General features: G+C 41.2%; 1 protein-coding gene and 1 pseudogene across 2 annotated transcripts in view; one reads left to right on the top strand and one right to left on the bottom strand.

The window, feature by feature from the left end:
- SLC39A10 (solute carrier family 39 member 10) overlaps nt 1–17776 on the bottom strand; it is a 164468-nt gene extending 146692 nt beyond the window's left edge. For both annotated transcript variants that reach the window (XM_073019885.1, XM_073019887.1), the window contains exon 1: nt 17622–17776. The gene's annotated coding sequence lies outside the window, so the exon portion shown is untranslated. The remainder of the gene's footprint in view (nt 1–17621) is intronic.
- On the top strand, nt 9289–11000 carry LOC103217564 (adenosylhomocysteinase-like; annotated as a pseudogene).
- Nucleotides 17777–21525: the final 3749 nt, after the last annotated feature.

The raw sequence follows: 21525 nt of genomic DNA, 5'->3' as shown, positions 1-21525 counted from the left end.
GATATGGTACTTTAATGTGAAAAGCCAAAGAGGCAAGCTTAGATAATACCATACTCAAATAAAATTAAAAGGAAGGTAAAAATCTAGTTGCAGGGTCCTATGTATTTAGTTAAATAGTTTCTACCAGGAATAATTGTTCCTGGTAAACTGCTGCAATGATACCCTTTTTACATTTAGCTTTTCTGTAAAAGGGAAAAAGAAGTATAAAGCAATTAATATGTATAGAAACAATGACTTCAGAATGAAAACGAATGTGGGAAAACAGTAGGATCAAATGCACTGAATTGGAGTCTTCTATAAGTAATACCAAGAGGACAACAAAGAAGCTAATAGCAGATAGCTTCGATTCTTACAGAATGTACTTATTTAAATTACCAAATAGCTCCAATTGCTTTTGACTTTTAGGTTCTTTCTTTTAGCCCTGCAATTTGGTGTGTCTTCCCCTACAGACTTGGCAAGACTTACCAGTTGACTTTTTACTGTTGTTTTTCTCGCAAGACACGTACTTTTTCAAAAATTCGAACCAAAATCTTAAATCAGTTTTGATCCACTTCCAAAGGCCTCTTCTGTTACTTGTGTGTGTGTGTGTGTGTGTATGTGTGTGTGGCTGTGTGTGTGTGTAAGAGAGAGACAGGATCTCGCTATGTTTCCTGGGCTGGTCTCAAACCCCTGGGCTCAATCTATCCTTCCGCCTCAGCCTTCAGATTAGGTGGTACTACAGATGTGCGCCACTGTGCCCCACTTCTCACCCATTTGATGAAAGCAGTTGACATTCTCTTTTAAGAATGTATCCCAAAATTGTTCCCTAAAGCTCACAACAGTCTTGTACCCTGGTGAGTTACCATGGCAACCCTCAGATTAGCTTCTGGAAAACAGTAACAAGGGTTTTATCTTATTTCCATCACTACATTATACAGCCCCATCCTGCCCTTTGAATCCTAACATGAGATCAGCGCTAATTTTTCTGCTTCAACTTCTTTTCTTTGAAGAGGTGAGATTAGGGGAAGAGGTTAACCTCTCTCTCCTTGAAATGACTACAATCAAGGAAAGAAACTTTGCCAAAATACTGGAGTCAGCATTTTGCTTTAAAAGATAGTTTTGACTTGGCTTTTGAATTTTTGGTATTAAATACTTTTTATTTTAACCCAATGGATGAGTAAGCTAAATCTAGAGTTACGTTTTACAATATTGGGCACCCTACCTTCAAGGATTTACAAATGAAGCCACAACCCATTAACTCCAGAAAGTCGCTGTCTTAACTTGAGAAGAATTTGGAATCTGATGATATACATTGCTTTTCCACAAGACTTTAGTGGCTAAAGGAAGCAAGGGAAAGCATAGCGGAGCTAGAATAAAGACTATCCAAGTATAGTGGCTCATGTCTATAATCCCAGCACTTTGGGAGGAGGCACAAGCCTAGGAGTTGGAGACCAGCATGGGCAACACAGTGAGACCCCATCTCCACAAAAAAATGAAAATAAAGGCTGGGATAAAGGCTCACGCCTGTAATCCCAGCACTCTGGGAGGCCGACGTGGGCAGATCACCTGAGGTCGGGAGTTCCAGACTAGCCTGACCAACACTGAGAAACCCCCATCTCCACTAAAAATACAAAATTAGCCGGGCATGGTGGCATGTGCCTGTAATCCCAGCTACTTGAGAGGCTGAGACAGGAGAATCACTTGAACCGGGAGGTGGAGTTTGCAGTAAGCCGAGATCGCACCATTGCACGCCAGCCTGGGCAACAAGAGTGAGACTCTGTCTCAAAAAAATCAATCAATCAATAAATAAAAATAAAAATAAAACAATTAGCCAGGCATGGTGGAGCACACCTGTGTCCTCAGCTATGCGAGAGGCTGAGCTGGGAGGCTAAGCTGGGCGGATCACTTGAGCCGAGGATGTTGAGGCTACAATGAGCTGTGACTGCACCACCGTACTCCAGCCTTGGTGACAGAGTGAGACCCTGCCTCAAAACAAAAAATAAAAGAGACTGACCTTGCTGGCCCAAATAGAGGGCTTATGGCTTTGCAGACTCTGAACTTTGATTCTTTCTGATTTAATCTTTCTACTTCCTTCGATCCAAAGGTCACTTCCTCTTAGCAGTTGCACAAGAGACACTATCCCACTTGCATGTCTAAAGTATAGGAAGAATAAGCAGAAACTGCGCTGGTTTGGTAGGTTGCCAAGCTTCCCTTTACTCTGAACTGTTACTCCTTATGCACAGCCTTTGATGCCAGGGTTTCTGTTCAAGGGTTCCTTGACATTTAAGAGGCCTTCATCTTTCTCCTACACAATTCCAGAATATACCCTTATTTAAAAACATTATTGGTTTCCTTTGGTTTTATTTGTACACAAACCAGGTTTCCAGACAAAAGCAAAGTCATGCCCTTCTCCCTTCTCCCATCTCTTGATGTGCCAACTCTTTAGTTGGCACACCTAAAAGTGTGCTGAGTGGTTAAGGCATTTGGCCAAAGGATAGTGAGCCAGAAATAGTTCATCTCTAAGCCAGGGTTTAGCCTTAATTTGTTATTTTCATAAGAAAAAAATAATAAAATGCTAATGTTGGCTCCGTTGAAAGGCTTTTAGAATTAAGTACTACACACTATAAGATCTGGGCAGCCTGCAAATATTCCATTTTATAGGGGCATATAGTAGTTTTTGAAATTTAGAGATTCAAACGGCGCAAAATACCTCTTGGTCTGCAAGTATTACAGCTGCAATCAGGGACCTGCTGACAGCGGCCTGACATTACAGGTCATTGTTACCCTTCAGGCCCTGTGCGTAGTGAGTGCTGTGTCTGAGGCTCACCTAGCCCTCTCTTCAGTTCTTGAAACTTCAATCTTAGAGTTTCACAGCAAATGATGGATTATTTACTTATAGCAAAGTAATGCTTTGCCTACCTGAGGTACCCTTATGAGAAATTCTACTACATACAGCTTTATTTCTGGATACAGTTTCCTAAACTTTGAACATTTCAGTGTTGGACATTGAGAAACAAGAAGTACTACAGTTTGTGGTAATCAGAAAAGAGGAATATGGGAGGTTGGGGATGGAAAACAGAGTTGAAGAGGATTAGCAAAGAGAAAGGAAGCTGAGAGGTGGGCATTCCAGGTCTCTGAGGTGCATGTGAATCGCATCCTAAGGAAAAAGGCAACTGAGACTTGAGTGGATAATCTAATGGCCGAAGCCTCAGTGTGAGGTTAAGAAGAGAGTTTAAGACTAGATCAGCACAGGTTTTAGACAGGATTGAGAAATATCTACTTGGCTATATACAGTATGTCAAATAAAGACAATCTGAAACTGGGTCGGGCATGGTGGTTCATGCCTGTAATCCCAGCACTTTGAGAGGCCGAGGTGGATATGCATGCCTGTAATTCCAGCTACTTGGAGAGGCTGAGTCTGGAAAATTGCTTGAACTGGGGAGGTGGAGGTTGCAGTGAACAGAGATTGTGCCACTGCACTCCAGCCTGGGTGACAGAGTGAGACATTGTCTCAAAAAAAAAAAAAAAAAAAAAGGATAATCTGAAATTTATTTTTTATTTATTAAAATTATTGTATGACAAACTACCTGAAGATTGAATCAAAGACAAAAAATGCAAACACCACCACCATCACCCATGACAACAGAAGAAAAACAAAACAAAACTCTTCCAGTTTTACATTACTGATGTGTCACAGTTTTACTTAGTGTGCTCATTTCACTGACTTGTTTCAGTGAATGGATAATCACCAGAATTTCTCTAAAGCTACTCTTGACCTTCGTTTCCAGAATATTATTTCTTCCAGAGGTTTTGCCCTTCTAAATAACATACTTTAGGGCCGGGCATGGTAGCTCACTCCTGTAATCCTAGCACTTTGGGAGGCTGAGGCAGGTGGATCACCTGAGGTCAGGAGTTCAAGACCAGCCTGGTCAGCATAGCGAAACCCCGTCTCTACTAAAAATACAAAAAAATTAGCAGGGCATGGTGATGTGCACCTGTGGTCCCAGCTATTTGGGAGGCTGAGGCATGAGAATCTCTTGAACCCTAGAGGCAGGGGTTGCAGTGAGCTGAGATTATGCCATTGTACTCCAGCCTGGGAGACAGAGGGAGACTCTCTCAAAAAAAAATGTTTTTTAATAATTAAAAATAAATAAATAACATACTTTTTTTGTTAGTTTTCTGTTTGTTTGTTTGTTTTTTGTTTTTTTTTAATTTTCAAGGCATTCAACAAGAAGTATAAATAACATACTTTACAAGAGAGAAGTTTTCAGAAATCTAAACTTGGGATAGGCCTGCTGCTTTGGGGAGCTGAGAATATTTTGAGCTGGAAGAGAGTTTGCACCAACAGAGTTAATTCACACTTCAGCCATTCCAATAGCCTGGAATCTGTGCTTCTATGGGACTGGACACCTCCCAGTACACTTAAAAGTTGGCACTGACCTAAAATGCCTACAGAACTGTCTGGGCCTGTAAGTAATTTTCTTTTATTTTTAAAATTATACCCTTGCCACAGCTAATCTCAAGGTGCAACATATTAACTTTTTTTTTTAAGACTACAAAGCAATTCCAGTGGAGGATATATAATATAAACCAGGATTTGAACATTTTTTACCCATATTCAGTGTTCAATGTAAAATTCCCAGAAGGTATTAAGTACTATTTAATGACCACAGCTTTGTCTCTGTATTGTACAACTTCTCTTTGTATTACCTTTGATTCTTCAACTTTTAAGACCAGCATTATGAAAACTGCACATGCTTTTTAAAAGTTTTAATGTGCATACTTTACATTGTATGGAAATTTATCTGCATTTATTTTCATCATCTCTTGTCCTTCCTAATGTCCTTTTACATTCATGTAATATTATTCTGTTTCACCATTTCATAAAAGGGTTTTGCAGTTTGAATCAGTGCTTCTAAAGGACTCGTTTAGAGTAGAAAAAAAAATTTTTCTGAGACAGGTTTTGGCTCTGCTGTCCAGGCTGGAGTGCAGTGGTATGATCACGGCTCACTGCAACCTCGGACTCCTGGGCTCAAGTGATCCTTCTGCCTCAGGTTCCCAAGTAGGACTACAGGCCTACACCACCACATCCAGCTAATTTTTTTTTTTTTTCTTTCTGTACAGCCTGGGTTTCACCAAGTTGGCCAAGCTTGTTTTGAACTCCTGAGCTCAAGCGATCCAGCCTCCTTGCCTAAGTGCTGGGGCTACAGGTGTGAGCCACTGCTCCTGGCCTAGAAAAATTTTTAGTGTTCAGTTTAACCCTTAATTTTTCTGAATATATTCCCTCATCACATAATTTAGGTATTTGAGGTTTCATGATCACTTTAAAGACATGAGGTCATGCTAGCAGTATATCTTTTTCATTATGATTTTATGCATTTTACTGATTTAATATTTTACTAGTTCCATTTTCTTATCAGCCTGAAAATCTTTCTTGATTAAATTGCCTTTTTTTTTTTTTTTTTACAGAATTACACACAAGCCTCACATAAGCCTCAAACTATTTATAAGCTGCTAACCAAAGGACTTTAGTGTATCATCCACTGTGCAAATTACTGTGATGTTATGAACCATCAGCATAGACATATGCACTACTATCTGTGTCAAAATTATATATTTCACACAGAAGGAGCTAAAATGTTTTTGTTATTGTTTCCTTTTTCTCTGAATTCAAAAGTTTATGTAAAGTTGCCTGTAATCCCAGCACTTTGGGAGGCTGAGGCGGGCGGATCACTTGAGGGAGGCCAGGAGTTCAAGACCAGTCTGATAAACATGGTGAAACCCCATCTGTAATAAAAATACAAAAATTAGCCAGGCATGGTGGTGTGTGCCTACAGTCTCAGCTACTTGGGAGGCTGAGGCACAAGAATTGCTTGAACCTGGTATGCTGAGGTTGCAGTGAGCCAAGATTGTGCCGCTGCACTCCAGCCTGGATGACACAGCAAGGCTGTGTCTCAAAACAAAAAAAACAAAAAGTTTATCAGGAAAGTTAAAACAGACACAAGTTTTTTGCACTTTTGTTTATTGCCTCAAATAATGTTGCCTGAGAATTGTGTCATATATCCAATATTCTGCATGATCCTAGAATCTAGACCCTCATAATTGAAAGCAACATTGAGAGGAACAAATCAAATCTATAGTCTTTGTCTTACTTGATTTCTCACAATTAAATTATGTGGACCACACTACTGACTCATAAGCTATTAGACGGAACACCACATCGCTTAGAGATGGCAAAGAAATCAGTCACCTCAGTTTTGTTTCATCTCACATTGAATTGCTTTTAAAAACATAGATCTAATAATTTAAGTTTAAAATAAATGATCTCCTGTGTATATATTAATATCTGTAATTTAGTTTTCTATGTGCCAAACACTTATTTTGTTACTAGATTTAGTCATTCCTAGATTTATTTCTCTGCTAATGAGAAAGGAGGTTGGATGAGAGGATGTGGACAAGGTACATGAATCTTTGATTCAAAGTTGACAAAATTTTTCTTTGGATTATCAGTTTCTATTCTGTAGAAATTTGCATCTTCGACAAAATAGTTCATTAATACACCAGAAGCGCTCTACCATCCTTGAATCTTGGTTGGGTGCCAGCCCCACAACATCAAGTTCAAGTGCTTAAATAGTACAGAAATACACAGTCACGTCAGAGAGGCACTAAATAGCCTTTCCCCAGCCTTAAACCAGTAATGATACGCCTTAAACCCAGGGTGGGTGGAGCATAAGAAGACTTACCCTGGCAACAGCTCTTCAAGGTGCTCTAGGTCCAAAGAAGAATACCAGAGTTGCTTTCCCTTAAATAAATCTCCCTCTGTCTTCGTAGGAAGAGATAGGATGAAAGGTCAAAATGGTCCGAGCCTGCCTCAATCTAAGGTATTCCTGTGATGAGCTTGTGGGAGGGGCTTGCTGTTCCTAATTAGCATCACCATGGATCCCCATCAAATCCTAATCTACTGCAAATTTCTAGCTATTGTAATTTTTATAGCTTGTTAATTCTCTCTGTGTTTCTTAGCACAGATAATTTGTCCCTAAACATACAAACTGCATTTTACAATTTTATCAAACTCTGTAGGGCTACAATTTTACACTTGAGATATAACTGACATTAAAACTTAGACCTTTGAAGTGATGATTCTAAGGACTTTGCTGTGTGGTTTTCACTGCAAAATGAGCAAATGTCAAATAAAAAACAGTGCTGACTTTGTGAGTTCTCTCTCTTCAGAAGCAGCTTCCAAATAATTCAAGGGTGGCTTTTTCTTTTCTTTTCTTTTTAATTTTTACTGAGCCTCACTCTGCTGCCCAGGCTAAAGTGCAGTGGTGCCTACTTGCAACCTCCGCCTCCCGGGTTCAAGCGATTCTCCTGTCTCAACCTCCCAAGTAGCTGGCACTACAGGCCCCTGTCACTCCCGGCTAATTTTTGTACTTTTAGTAGAGACAAGGTTTCACTATATTGGCCAGGCTGGTCCCAAACTTCTGACCTCAAGTGATCTGCTCGTCTCAGCCTCCCAAAGTGCTGGGATTACAGGCATGAGCTACCGCACCAAGCCAAGGATGGCTTTGTCATTCTTCAAGTCTACACACACCTTAAGTAAGAATTACTGAGGAACAATGTTAGAACTACTGTAAGTATGCCGGGCGCGGTGGCTCACGCCTGTAATCCCAGCACTTTGGGAGGCCGACGCGGGCGGATCACAAGGTCAGGAGATCGAGACCATCCTGGCCAACCACGGTGAAACCTCGTCTCTACTAAAAATACAAAATAATAATAATAATAATAAGCCGGGCCTGCTGGCAGGCGCCTGTAGTCCCAGCTACTAGGGAGGCTGAGGCAGGAGAATGGCGTTAACCCGGGAGGCGGAGCTTGCAGTGAGCCGAGATTGAGCCACTGCACTCTAGCCTGGGCGACAGAGCGAGACTCTGTCTCAAAAAAAAAAAAAAAAAAAAAGAACTATTGTAAGTAAGTAAGAATTACTGAGGAATAAAGTTAGAATTCCAGCGTCCTGTAGACATCCTGTAATTCTGCAGGACGTTGGAATTCTAGCATTTCATTTCTGTATGAAAATTGCATTCTCAGGGAGAACAAGAGAGGTGGGGAGGGTGGGGCTTACCTTTTAGTTTAGGTAAAACTAGAAACCTCTGGAGGAAGTTTAGAACCCTTGTAGAACAGGCATCATCATTACTATCATCAGTAACACTATCGCAACTGGTCATTTCATTTATTTATTTTTTTGAGATGGAGTCTTGCTCTGTTGCCCAGGGTGGAGTGCAATGGCATGATCTCAGCTCACTGCAACCTCTGCCTCCTGGGTTCAAGCAATTCTCCTGCCTCAGCCTCCCGAGTAGCTGGGACTACAGGCATGTGCCACCATACCTGGCTAACTTTTGTAGAGATGGGGTTTCACCATGTTGGCCAGGCTGGTCTCGAACCCCTTACCTTGGGTGATCCACCTGCCTCGGCCTCCCAAAGTGCTGAGATTACAGGCATCAGCCACTGTGCCTGGCCTAAAACTAGTAATTTTATAGCAGGCTTACTGTACACTAGTAAGACACCAGACATCGCACTAAGCGTTTCACATGTGTTATATCATTCTAATCTTCCAAACACTCGTATGAAGTAGGGGCTATTATCTCTATTTAACAAAGAGGAAAATGAATTTATTAACTAATGAGTGGTACTATAATTAAAATAGAGAATAACTCTCATCATGTAAAACTGGACTTGCTGAGATCCAGTTAAAAATTAATTTAAACATTAATTTTTTTAATTTTAATTTTTTTGTTCTCTAAAATTAATAGAGAAGAGGTCTCACTCTGTTGCCCATGCTGGTCTTGAACTCCTGAACTCAAGTGATCCTCTCAGACGTGGCCTCCCAAAGTGCTGGGATTACAGTCGTGAACCACCACACCTGGCCTTAATTTCTAATGATAAAATGATCTAGGCATTGAGTGTCTTGTGAACTTAATGAATTATCATGGTCACATTATATATTTAGCTTATAAAGGGTTTTTAAAAATTATGTATCTACTTCTGGTAAACCCTCTACAAAAAATAAAAAACTAGCCCGATGTGGTGGCATGCCTGTAGTTCCAGCTACTTGGGAGGCTGAGGTAGGAGGATTGCTAGAGTTGAGGCTGCAGTGAGCCAAGATTGTGCCACTGAACTCCTGCTTGGACAACAGAACCAGACCCTGTCTCAAAAAAATATATATATATATGTGTATACATATTTTTTATCTACTCCCTAATTCTCTGACCTGACTGATATTGTAAATGAATCAAAAGTATCAATTTATGAACTGTTTACTTATGAGAAATTATATAAAAACCTAAACTGCTCTGCCCGGCACAGCCTGTGCCATGTCTGTCCCTAGTCAGAGGCCTGGCTCCCTTCGCCTGTGTCCCTCACTCCATGCAGAAGCACCTCCAGCATGTCTGACAAACTGCCCTGCAAAGTCATTGATACGGATCTGGCTGCCTGGGGACACAAGACCCTGGACACTGCAGAGGAGGAGATGCTGGACCTGATGTGCGGGTAGGAGTTGTACTCGACCTCCAAACCACTGAAAGGCACCCGCATCGCTGGCCGTCTGCACATGGACTGTGGAGACCGCCGTCCTCATTGAGACCCTCATCTCCCTGGCTGCTGAGGGGCAGTGGTCCAGCTGCAACCTGTTCTCCACCCAGGACCATGAGGCACTGCCATTGCCAAGGCTGGCATTCCAGTGTACGCCTGGAAGGGAGAAACAGACTAGGAGTAGCAGTGGTGCATCCAGCAGGCAGCAAACTAAAAGGACGGGCCCCTCAATGTCATTCCTCCACACCAAGTTCCCACAGCTCCTGTTGGGCATCGAGGCATCTCCCAAGAGACCCCGACTGGGGTCCACGACTTACACAAGATGATGGCCAATGGGATCTTGAAGGTGCCTGTCATCAATGTGAACAGCTCTGTCACCAAGAGCAAGCCAGCATCCCTCACAGATGGCATCATGCAGGCCACAGACGTGGTGACTGCCAGCAAGGTAGTAGTGATAGTGGGCTATGACAATGTGGGTAAGGACTGTGCCCAGGCCCTCAGGGGTTTTGGGGCCCGCATCATTGTCACTGAGATTGACCCCATCAGTGCACTGCAGGCTGCCATGGAGGGCTATGAGGTGACAACCATGGACAAGGCCTGTCAGGAGGACATCTTTGTCGCCACCACAGGCTGTAATGGCAGCATCCTCGATCGGCACTTTAAGCAGATGAAGGATGATGCCATCATGGTAACACTGGCACTTTGACATGGAGATTGATGTCAAGTGGCTCAGCAAGAACGCTGTTGGGAAGATGAACGTCAAGCCCAGGTGGACTGTTCCTGGTTAAAGAACGGGTGCTGCATCATCCTGCCGGCTGAGGGCTGGCTGGTCAACCTGGGTTGTGTTACGGGCCAACCCAGCTCTTTGATGAATAACTCCCTCACCAACCAGGTGATGGCACAGATTGAGCTGTAGACTCACCCAGATAAGTATCCCATTAGGGTTCACTTTGGGCCCAAGAAGCTGGATGAAGCAGTGCTTGAAGCCCACTGGAGCAAGCTGAATGAGAAGCTGACCAACTGACTGAGAAGCAGGCCCTGTACCTGGGCATTCCCGTGACAGCCCCTTTGAGTCTGATCCCTACCGTTACTGAGAGCCAGGTCTGCTCTTCACTTTCCAGCTGCCACTCTTACCTGGGCCTCACCTCTCCTGCCCAAGAGCAAATGGCACCAACTTTGTGATTGGTTTGTCAGCGTCCCCCATTGGCACCCTGAAGCTGGTCACTCAGTTTTTGGACTCTGCTGCATCCCTCATACTGTTCCAAATGTGGAAGGGGGAATTCAGAGGCCCCTCCTGAAGCCCTGGTTATGATGGAGGTATAATGGAGACAGCCACAGGGAACCGTGAGCTCAGTGATCTTGGAACTGCTCACTAAGTCAGTCCTTCATTAGCCTGGAGGTCAATAGTGGGGTCACAAAGCCCACGTACTTTACCATCTAGGTCTTCACCTGGCCTATGGACTTATACCAATGTGCTTGTTTATAGGCTCAATGGTTTCTGAGTCCATGACAGGTGAGAAGGAGCTATATCCGAGGGCAAGGAGGAACTGTTGAAGTTGGAATGTTATTGAAAGCCTGGCGGCCGGGCGCGGTGGCTCAAGCCTGTAATCCCAGCACTTTGGGAGGCCAAGACGGGCGGATCACGAGGTCAGGAGATCGAGACCATCCTGGCTAACACGGTGAAACCCCATCTCTACTAAAAAATACAAAAAACTAGCCAGGCGTGGTGGCGGCGCCTGTAGTCCCAGCTACTCGGGAGGCTGAGGCAGGAGAATGGCGTAAACCCGGGAGGCGGAGCTTGCAGTGAGCTGAGATCCGGCCACTGCACTCCAGCCTGGGCGACAGAGCCAGACTCCGTCTCAAAAAAAAAAAAAAAAAAAAAGCCTGGCTTAGTGCTGGGGCTTCTTTTAAACTATGTAACAATAAGGTTGGTACTTTCAGTGAGTACTTTACTGAGATAAAAATAGACTGTTAAGGAACAACCAAGAGAGGACAGAGAAGCAACAGCCAGAGATTGTGAGGGGCCAGAAAAAGTAAAAGCAAGCATAGATACACCACCACTTTGTAACGGGATGGTTCTTATCACGACCCTGGGTCAAAAAGAATAATTTGGTTTAAAATGTTTATATAATGCTTATAATGTTAAAAGAAAGCGGCGGCAGGGGGGTGGGGGGCGGCCTTCGCCTCCCAAAGTGCTGGGATTACAGGTGTGAGCCACCGCACCCGGCCATACTGGTGATAATTTTTAGAGCACAATTATTTTACAAAGTGTTTACTATTTATGAAAGGAGAAAACAATTGTTTTTGACAATTGTTTATGGTGATTTCAGGTTTTTTTCTTTTTTCGTTGTTTGTTGTTGTTTTGAGACAGGGTCTTGTTCTGCTGCCCAGGCTAGAGTGCAATGGCACAATCATGGGTTACTATAGCCTTGACCTCCTGGGCTCAAGCAATCCTCCTGCCTCAGCCTACCGAGTAGCTGGGACTACAAGCTCATGCCACAAGGCCTGGCTAATTTTTTAATTTTTTTGTAGAAACGAGGTCTCCCTATGTTGCCCAGGCTGGTCTGATTTCAGTTTTATAAATTCATAGAAATATTAGTCAAGAAAGCCTAATCACTTTAGTTTTTATGCCAGAAAATCTGCATTTACACTTATTTCTGCCCTGGAATGCATTCTGCTAAAAATGGACTTTTCTAACTATCGTTGGTTATCTCAGATCTCCCACTATTATCTTTTGTGCATCTGCTCATCAAGTTGCACAGATTTCCAAAAGGGATTAGCAGTCTTAACAACTTTGCCACTGTATTAGCTATACCAATAGCATTCTTTGTGAATGTTTTTCTTATCTTTTGCTTTAGCAAACGTGTTATTGTTTTAGTATCATTCGGTATGGGTAACAATCTGGAATCTACGTCTAAAACATGTCCTTTTTTCGTTTTTTTTTTTTAAAGACCAAACATAAACCATTAATTATAATAAGAAATGCCTGAAGAAATTTATTTTTATTTATTTAGTTAGTTATTTTTGAGACTGAATCTCACTGTCATCTAGGCTGGAGTGCAGTGGTGCATTCTTGGCTCACTGCAACTTCTGTCTCCCGGGTTCAAGCGATTCTCCTGCCTCAGCCTCCAGAGTAGCTGGGATTACAGGCGCCCACCACCATGCCCAGCTAATTTTTGTATTTTTAGTAGAGACGGGGTTTTAACATATTGGCCAGGCTGGTCTCAAACTCCTGGCCTCAAGTGATTCGCCTGCCTTGGCCTTCCAAAGCGCTGGGATCACAGGCATGAGCCACCGCACCCGGCCCTAAAAACACATTTTTTTTCTGATTTTGGGAAGCAACAGGTACTCTGATTATTGAAAGTAGCTTCTTTCTCACTTGAAGTCATGATCTTCCCATTCTACTCTATTTTTCTTTCCTTCCTTCATGTTTCCTCCCTCTTCCACACTTCCTTTCTTTCTTCCTTCTTTCCTTCCTTTTATCCTCTTTTCCTATTTTCTTCCTTTCTTTTTCTCTTTTTTGAAAGGAAAAAGAAGAAAAAAGAATTGCCTTAGAAGGAGGCAATCACTGAATCCTAATCTGTTAAGGGTTGTTAATAACTTCTAGTAAAACACGGGGGCCATTTAGTTGCAACATGTAGCTTCATGTGTATTTGAGACAAGGAATACTGCACATTCTGTTGACTTCAATACCAGATTTATGACTAGGTAACTATAAATTACTGAACATTCCAACCTTTGTTGGGAGACCCTAGATCAACTTGTTGGACCTCAGGAGAATTGAGTAATGGCAATACTTAGTTTGAATTCTACACACCTGGTAAGATGGTATACATATGCTATTCACTGTGCAAAAAGGAGAAGTTCATAATCTTTCTTGATAGCCTCATTATAGTTAGAGGACAAAACAGGAAGTGCCATTGTTAAAGGGCAGAAACATAAAAGTTATGTTCTTAAAAACACCTTGAACCTTCCTCCCCATGATATTTTGCATGCAGGAACTTTGGGTGGGACCATATGGCTTCCTGCATTTTCTTCAATCAAAGTGGTAAAATGTGTTTTTGTTTTAAAATACAGTTTAAAGGAAAGATACTTGGCCATTTCAGAAGAGAACAACATTCAGTTCCTTTTAGATTTTTATGAGCATATGTGATCATTTGTCATACGTGGCTAAAAAATGACCAGTACTGATGAAGTGCTATTTTATTTTTAGAGATATGCCTCAGTACACTTTCCCAAAATAATAACAAAAAAAAAAATCTCTGCTTCCTTCCAGGAAAGTTTTGTCCATGGCTAAATGTGGGTGCATATACTTTCATGACAAAGACTATCTTTTCATCCAAATATACTGATGATGAGAAGCTTGAGTGCTATGGTCTCTGAAACTGGCAAAGTAAAATTCCATTTCCTCTGTTCTTTGTGCACAAAAACTAATATGTCATTTTTATAATACTTGTTGGCTTGAATTAATATTTTAAATAAAGACAAAAATGTCATAAACCTGAAAAATGAAGGAAAAGTCAGGAAAGAAATAATATATTAAATAAGTATCTTGGTCTTTAAACATTTATTTCTAACCCTCTAGATTTTCTCATAGCCCATGTCTGAAGGTAAACAAATAGTCTAGGATGAAACGAATCATTCAGGCTGGGCCCAAGGCCTCAGGCCTGTAATTCCAGCACTTTTGGGAGGTCAAGGCAGGAGGATCCCTTGAGCCCAGGAGTTTGAGACCAACCTGGGCAACATAGTGAGACCTCCATTCTACAAAAAAAAATAAAAATAAAAATTAGACACATGTGATGGCACATGCCTGTTGTCCAAGCTACTCAGGAGGCTGAGGTGGGAGAATTGCTTGAGCCCAGGAGCTTGAGCCCAGGAATAACCGGGTTATTCTAATGTATTGAGGGAACATTTTCAGCCAAAATGCTTAATTAGAAGTTAGTTTTGAGGGATGGGCAGGGTGGAAAAAATTAATTGAATTTAAAAATTGTTGAAAACTTAAAAAAATAGAAATCACTTTTTTTTTTCTTTGAAACGGAGTCTTGCTCTGTCGCCCAGGCTGGAGTGCAGTGGCGCCATCTCAGCTCACTGCAAGCTCCACCTCCCAGGTTCACACCATTCTCTTGCCTCAGCCTCCAGAGTAGCTGGGACTGCAGGCGCCCACCACCACGCCCAGCTAATTTTTTGTATTTTTAGTAGAGATGGGATTTCACCATGTTAGCCAGGATGGTCTCGATCTCCGGACCTCATGATCCGCCCGCCTTGGCCTCCCAAAGTGCTGGGATTACAGGCATGAGCCACCGTGCCCGGCCGCTAGAAAGGCAGCTAGAAATCATTTTTTTATTAGTAAGCTGTCATCATACTACAAACAGCTTAATGTAGTAACAAAGTAAAAGACATAATGGACCAGGAAAAGACATAATGGACCAGGAAATTAAGATAAAACACTTCTCTACACACACCTAGATCCAGCCAAGTACTTGACTAAAGACACTTTTATTGGTATCTTTCTTTTTAAAAATATATAATTTTTAAATTTAAATTTAACTTATTTTTTTTTAAGTTCCAAGGAACCCATGCAGGATGTGCAGGTTTGTTACATAGGTAAACATGTGCCATGGTGGTTTGCTGTACCTACCAACCCAACACCTAGGTATTAAGGCCAGCATGCATTAGCTGTTTTCCCTAATGCTCTCCCCCACCTATGTATCTTTCTTTGTGGTCTTAAATACATTTGGGTTTCTTATTCCTTACATAATGATTTCTGTATACAATCTGTGGAAAACAAAACATTTTCTGACTTATCTATAGTAGATTATGGTAGGACTGGCTTTAACGAAAAATAGGCATTTTGCAGAACTATTAAGCTAGTCTAAGAATAGATGATATTGTACTGAATCTCCTAATCTAGCAATCTATTCAAACCCTTTTTGGTTTTTTCCTACCATTTAAGTGTGGAAGAGGTAACGGCCTAGGACCAGAATGGAGGTCTTTCATCTTTCATGTTTTATTGTAACAGATTTACTTGAAATTACATTTTGCACCTGCAGAAACTAAGAGAAGGAGCGAGAATCAGCAGAGTAGAAGGGGGAAAGGGGATAATCAGAGCATCTCAACGTTTTAGAGTTTGATGTGATCACTGGACATTTAGGTTAGCCTTTTGCCTTTTCTCTCTAGAAGACTGTGGTGCTTCTGTCCAATTTTTGTTTTACAAGATGAGTTGGAAATTTAATGGGCTTTATGTATGCAGCTGGAATTTTGAAATAGAAAACTAAAAGGGAGATGCACTGGCATGAAGGATCAAAGTTCTATTAAAACAAACAAACAAACAAACAAAAAAACTGGGTCTCTTATAGGAAAAAGCTTTAAAAACTAATATTTTAAAAACATTTTACAGTTTACAAAGCACTTTTCTATAAAATTATTTCATTTGAACATACAATGAGGGAGGTCCAGGGTTAAAGCATGAGTTACTGGCAGAGCTGTGACCATAAACCATGCATCCTTTTTTCTTTGTTCTTTTTTTGAGACAGGGTCTCGCTATGTTGCCCACGCTGGTTTCAAACTCCTGGGTTCAAGCAATCCTCCTGCCTTGGCCTCCTAAAGTGCTGGGATTGCAGGTGTGAGCCACCACACCCGGCCTGCATCTTGTTTCCTTGTCTAAGACTCTTTGCATTACATCTCTCCCTCTTTCCTTCCCCCTTGCTCCTTCTTTCATGAATGATTCTGGTATTTACTTTATGGATGCTAAACATAAAAGACTAAAAGCTTTTTGAGGGCAAATTTGGTATCCTACTTATCTTTGCATCTCTGGTATTGAACAGATCCAAAGCTGGTGTTTGGTTAATGTTTTTGAATGGATAAATGAATGAAATAAAAAGTAAAAAACAAATTAAAACAGAGAAACAATTTTTCAGATTTTAAAATAAGTAAATGAAAAGAGCAGAGCAATATTATAGTTTTTATATAACTTCGGAATGTCAAATGCTGTATTATCTGCTATGCATTTATCTACCATATCTATCTATCTGTCTATCTATCTATCTATCTATCTATCTATCTATCTATCTGTAATTTATCTTGCTAGCTTCACTCCAAATAATTCATTTTATCATCCATTATTATTTACAAATTCTCAGGTCAGTAAGTCATAATTATAACTTGGGAAAATGTGTCCTATTTTATTGATAGCACAGAAATTTAGAATTTATTCTTCAGTACCATAAGGTTTATGGGAACACAACAAATAAAAATGGTCACAATTATTTGTCATGTCCAGAAGAGTACAAGACTGTGACCACTAATTCATGTCATATTTATATCAGTTTTACTTACTTATGGCTACTATATTTCCTTTGTGAATTTCACAGTTTTATGAAAGCATTAACTGATCTTTTTATATTACTCTATCTTCATGGCTTATCCACATCTATATTTCAACTGGCCATGCTTAGATAAAGCATATTTCCATATATATTTTTTTCTACCTTCATGTCTAGGTAGAGATCCTAGATATGTTGAGCTTTATTTTATTTCTGCAAATGTAAGTAAACTTTTGTACATGTGACTTGGAGGAAAATTAGAGGAAGAATTTATTTATGTTCATTTAAGACTAATAATTATTGGGTTCATATACTAGGAAGTTATACTAAGAAAAAGACTCTCAAAGAAGACACAAATTTTACAAAGCCAAACTCATAAAACATATAAAGATGATGACATATCCAGGATCAGATTTAGATTCTCTAGATCCATCCCAAAGAAGAAAATACCAAAAAAATAGCCCAAGCTGTAACTTTACCAATTTAGTTACTGCTGTCAAGAAACATTGCACAATGCCATCTAGTGACGAGTGACCAATGTATGATTAATCACCTAGAGACGACTGGATGAGGAGGGGGAAATTCCCAGGATTTTATGTGTAAGAGGGAAAGTCCTTCTGAGAGAATTAAAATGGATAGAGATTAGTTTTATTTCTCCAGGTACACTTAGTGCATGACAATTTATCACCGATCTGAAGCTTGGTAGTTTTTATTTTGAAATACTGTATTGCCACCTACCTCCAAATCTGCAGCTCTACCTCCTTCTGCAGCTGCCCTTCATTATCCCGTCCGCAGTTGAACTCAGAACTGTGTGTTCTCCAAGCTGTAGCCCCCCATCTAATGACTGGAGGTGGAGCACTTTAGAAACCAGTCTCAACAAACCAAAAAAAAAAAAAAAAAAAAGAAAAAAAAAAGGACTTCAAAACAGGGAACCAAGTTGATTCTTAAAACAATCCGTGCCACATTAAAAATAAAAACAATAAATACACTTGGAAGTTCAAAGAGTAAAACTAAAATGGACTAGAGGAAATCATCTTTGTTTTTCTCAGCCAATGACTGTGCAGACCTGATGCTGTCTTGTTCTTGTACCAAATCCTCCTTGAAAATACCAGAGACCTCTCTCTGAATGGCCATAACATTATACCCTAAGGGAAATAATTTTCTCCAACATTTCTCATCTTCTGTAAACAGATGGCATATATATATATATATATATATATATATATATATATAGAGAGAGAGAGAGAGAGAGAGAGAGAGAGAGAGAGAGAGAGAAAGACCAACAATCTGCCAACTGTGGAATTCTTATAGTCTGATAGTTTCTTTTTGGTTAATTTTTCATGACTAAATTAACTAGTGTTGCTGCCATAGATACATTTAAGAAAATCAGACACTTTGCTGTCTTTACATATATCTGTCTGAAACTCAGCAGGAATATTTCAGTTGCCTTAGAAAAATATCCAGTTAACAAACTTTGTGAAGTGAAAAGAAAACCTTATCAAAATCTCCAGCTTCAAGTACATTTAGTTGTTTTCTTTTTATTGTTGCTTACATGCTGTGATTGGAGCACAATGTGCGGAAATTGCATAACCATTATTTCCACAAATCAAAGCTATTGAGACATGGGAAGGCCATGTGGAGCTGCTGCATGAAATGTTGATTTAAAAAATTCCACTCTGCCTTTATGTCTAAAGTCTTCCCTTCTTTTAAGTATCAATGGTTTCTTCAGTCATAAGCGTCGCTAGGATGTGTATCGTTTGTTTAACTGCTTTTAAAATCAGAATTAGCCATAGGTCAAATAACATTTTTTGAAAAGTATTTTCTCTATGTGTCTTATATTTTTCCTTAGTTCCACTTTATTTTGTTATTTTTAATATTTTGGGGGTAATCTAGGCAAAGAGTCTTAATTGTTTTTTTCTTATTTTTGAGACGGAATCTCTTTCTGTTGCCCAGGCTGGAGTGCAGTGGCGCAATCTCGGCTCACTGCAAGCTCCGCCTCCCAGGTTCATGCCGTTCTCCTGCCTCAGCCTCCCGAGTAGCTGGGACTACAGGTGCCCGCCACCACGCCCGGCTAATTTTTTTTTTGTATTTTTAGTACAGAAGGGGTTTCACCTTGTTAGCCAGGATGGTCTCGATCTCCTGACCTCGTGATGCGCCCACCTCGGCCTCCCAAAGTCCTGGCATTACAGGCGTGAGCCACTGAGCCTGGCCAAGTGTCTTAATTCTTTTTTTTTTTTTTTTCTTTTTTTTGAGATGGAGTCTCGCTCTGTCGCCCAGGCTGAAGTGCAGTGGCCAGATCTCAGCTCACTGCAAGCTCCGCCTCCCGGGTTTACGCCATTCTCCTGCCTCAGCCTCCGAGTAGCCGGGACAACAGGCGCCCGCCACCGCGCCTGGCTAGTTTTTTTTGTATTTTTAGTAGAGACGGGGTTTCACCATGTTAGCCAGGATGGTCTCAATTTCCTGACCTCGTGATCCGCCCGTCTCGGCCTCCCAAAGTGCAGGGATTACAGGCTTGAGCCACCGCGCCCGGCCCAAGAGTCTTAATTCTTAATGCATTAGAACCATCAAGAAAACTTTCAGTGCAATTTCCATGTCTCAGGAGAAAGTTTTGGTGTCCTCAACTAGATCCATTCCCAGGTTGTGGGGACTAGGGAATCCTTTCACTATTATTTTACATTTTAAAATATTCCTAATCAAGTTCAGGGCAGTGGTATATGCCTGTGGTCCCAGCTGCTCGGGAAGCTCATGAGAGAGCATCACCGGAGCCCAGGAGTTTCAGTCCGGCCTGGGCAATACAGCAAGACCCCATCTCTAAATAAAGAAAAGAAAGAAAACAGTAGCCAGTCAGATGGCTATATAGGTCAAAGAAAGCCTGAATGAATCATATGAGAGTGAAGAAAAACATTTGTTATTCCTAGCTTTCTGTGTTCCTCTTTTGCTCCAGCAGAGCTTTGGTTGTGTACTCTAATACTGATATAACACTGCTTTCCTTGGAGCCACAGCTACTGCTGAGAACTCAAAAACTTCTCCCTTTGCAGTGAACACATCTAGATTTGGGCTGGGGATGGGATGAAGATCTCTAACACCTTCCTGGAAATCGAGAAGTGCAAATAGGTAATTTTCCTTTTTTTTTTTTTTTTTTTGAGATGGAGTCTCGCTCTGTCACCCAGGCTGGAGTGCAGTGGTGCAATCTCGGCTCACTGCAACCTCCACCTCCTCCTGGGTTCAAGCGATTCTCCCTGCTTCAGTCTCCTGAGTAGCTGGGCACCCGCCACCACACCCGGCTAATTTTTTTAGTTTTAGTAGAGATGGAGTTTCACCATGTTGGGCAGGCTGGTCTCGAAGTCCTCACCTCAGGTAGATCCGCCCACCTCGGCCTCCCAAAGTGCTGGGATTACAGGCGTGAGCCACCGTGCCAGCCTGGTAATATTCTTAAGAGTGAAAGAAAGCTTTGTCTTGAGATGTTCTGCTGGGGTATTCTGGTAGCTCTTTCAGTGTTTAAACTCATTCCGAGTCTGCAAAAATGGCATAATATTTAGCTGTGCTTTGACACTTTTCAGCACCTGGGATATAATGAGCATAAATATCTTTTTAGATTTCTAGATCAAAGATTGTTTTCTTATGTAATGTTTATCCTCAAAGAAGTGTTTCAGTGTTCTGTAAAGTAAATTTCAGAGATTATAAGGCCAAAATAGCGATTATAGCAAAAATCTATGATCAGTTACATTGTCTAATTTTGAATTACAGTGGCAGCTTTTCTCTTTTCTTTAAATTTGGTGCTATTTCTTCCCATCATTTCCACCCCTGGGATTTTTCTGGTGAGAGATGTATATAATTGCCTCTCTGCCCACATTCTCTTCTAAAAGGATCTGTTCCTCTGCTGAACAGATGGGCCTAGTCATCTATGTTTATATCATATGACCTTACTCCCCTGGTTATGATGATTGGACCAGTGTGGGGAGACCTACTCTGAGAGCCAATCCATAGGTTAGGCCAGGCCAACTAGATGATATTGTTTGAAAAAATTTCACTGAGACACAAAAGTCATAGGTAAGTGATGAGAATTGGAGTTGCAGGGTCATGGGTATTTAGTGTGAGAGCTCTATGGCAGGCTTCAGCTACATGGACATCAAATTATGAGGAAACCCAAAGTAAAATCCTTACACATGGAGCCAGCCTACAAAAACAACCTAGAATAGACATGCAGAGAGAAGCAGTAGCAAGAGCTCACACTGACATTTGTAAAATCCCTTCTCACAATCCAGAGCCTTTTCTACTTTAAACAAACAGTATGTTTTTGAGCATGGCTTGGGTTGGATTGCCCACCTACAGAGAACCTGTTTGTCTTAACACTAATCAGCATTATCACATCATTCTGTCCATGTGACTGATTCAGAGTAGGCATGTGAACCATTAATGGACAATAAAGGAGACAGTTGCTGGAGTTTTGTTTTGCTTTTTGTTTGAGACTGGGTTTTGCTCTGTCACCCAGGCAGATGGGCAATGGCGGGATCATGGTTTACTGCAGTCTCAACCTCCTGGGCTCAAGTGATCCTCCCACCTCAGCCTCCCAAGTAGTTGGGACCACAGGAGGGGGCCACCACACCTGGCTAATTTTTCTGATGTTTTGTAGATACAGGGT

This window comes from Chlorocebus sabaeus, chromosome 10 (genome assembly GCF_047675955.1).
Source record: "Chlorocebus sabaeus isolate Y175 chromosome 10, mChlSab1.0.hap1, whole genome shotgun sequence".
In the NCBI taxonomy this organism is placed as follows: domain Eukaryota; kingdom Metazoa; phylum Chordata; class Mammalia; order Primates; family Cercopithecidae; genus Chlorocebus; species Chlorocebus sabaeus.
Note: the sequence above shows the minus strand (reverse complement) of the source record. Positions and strands in the feature narration are given on the sequence as shown.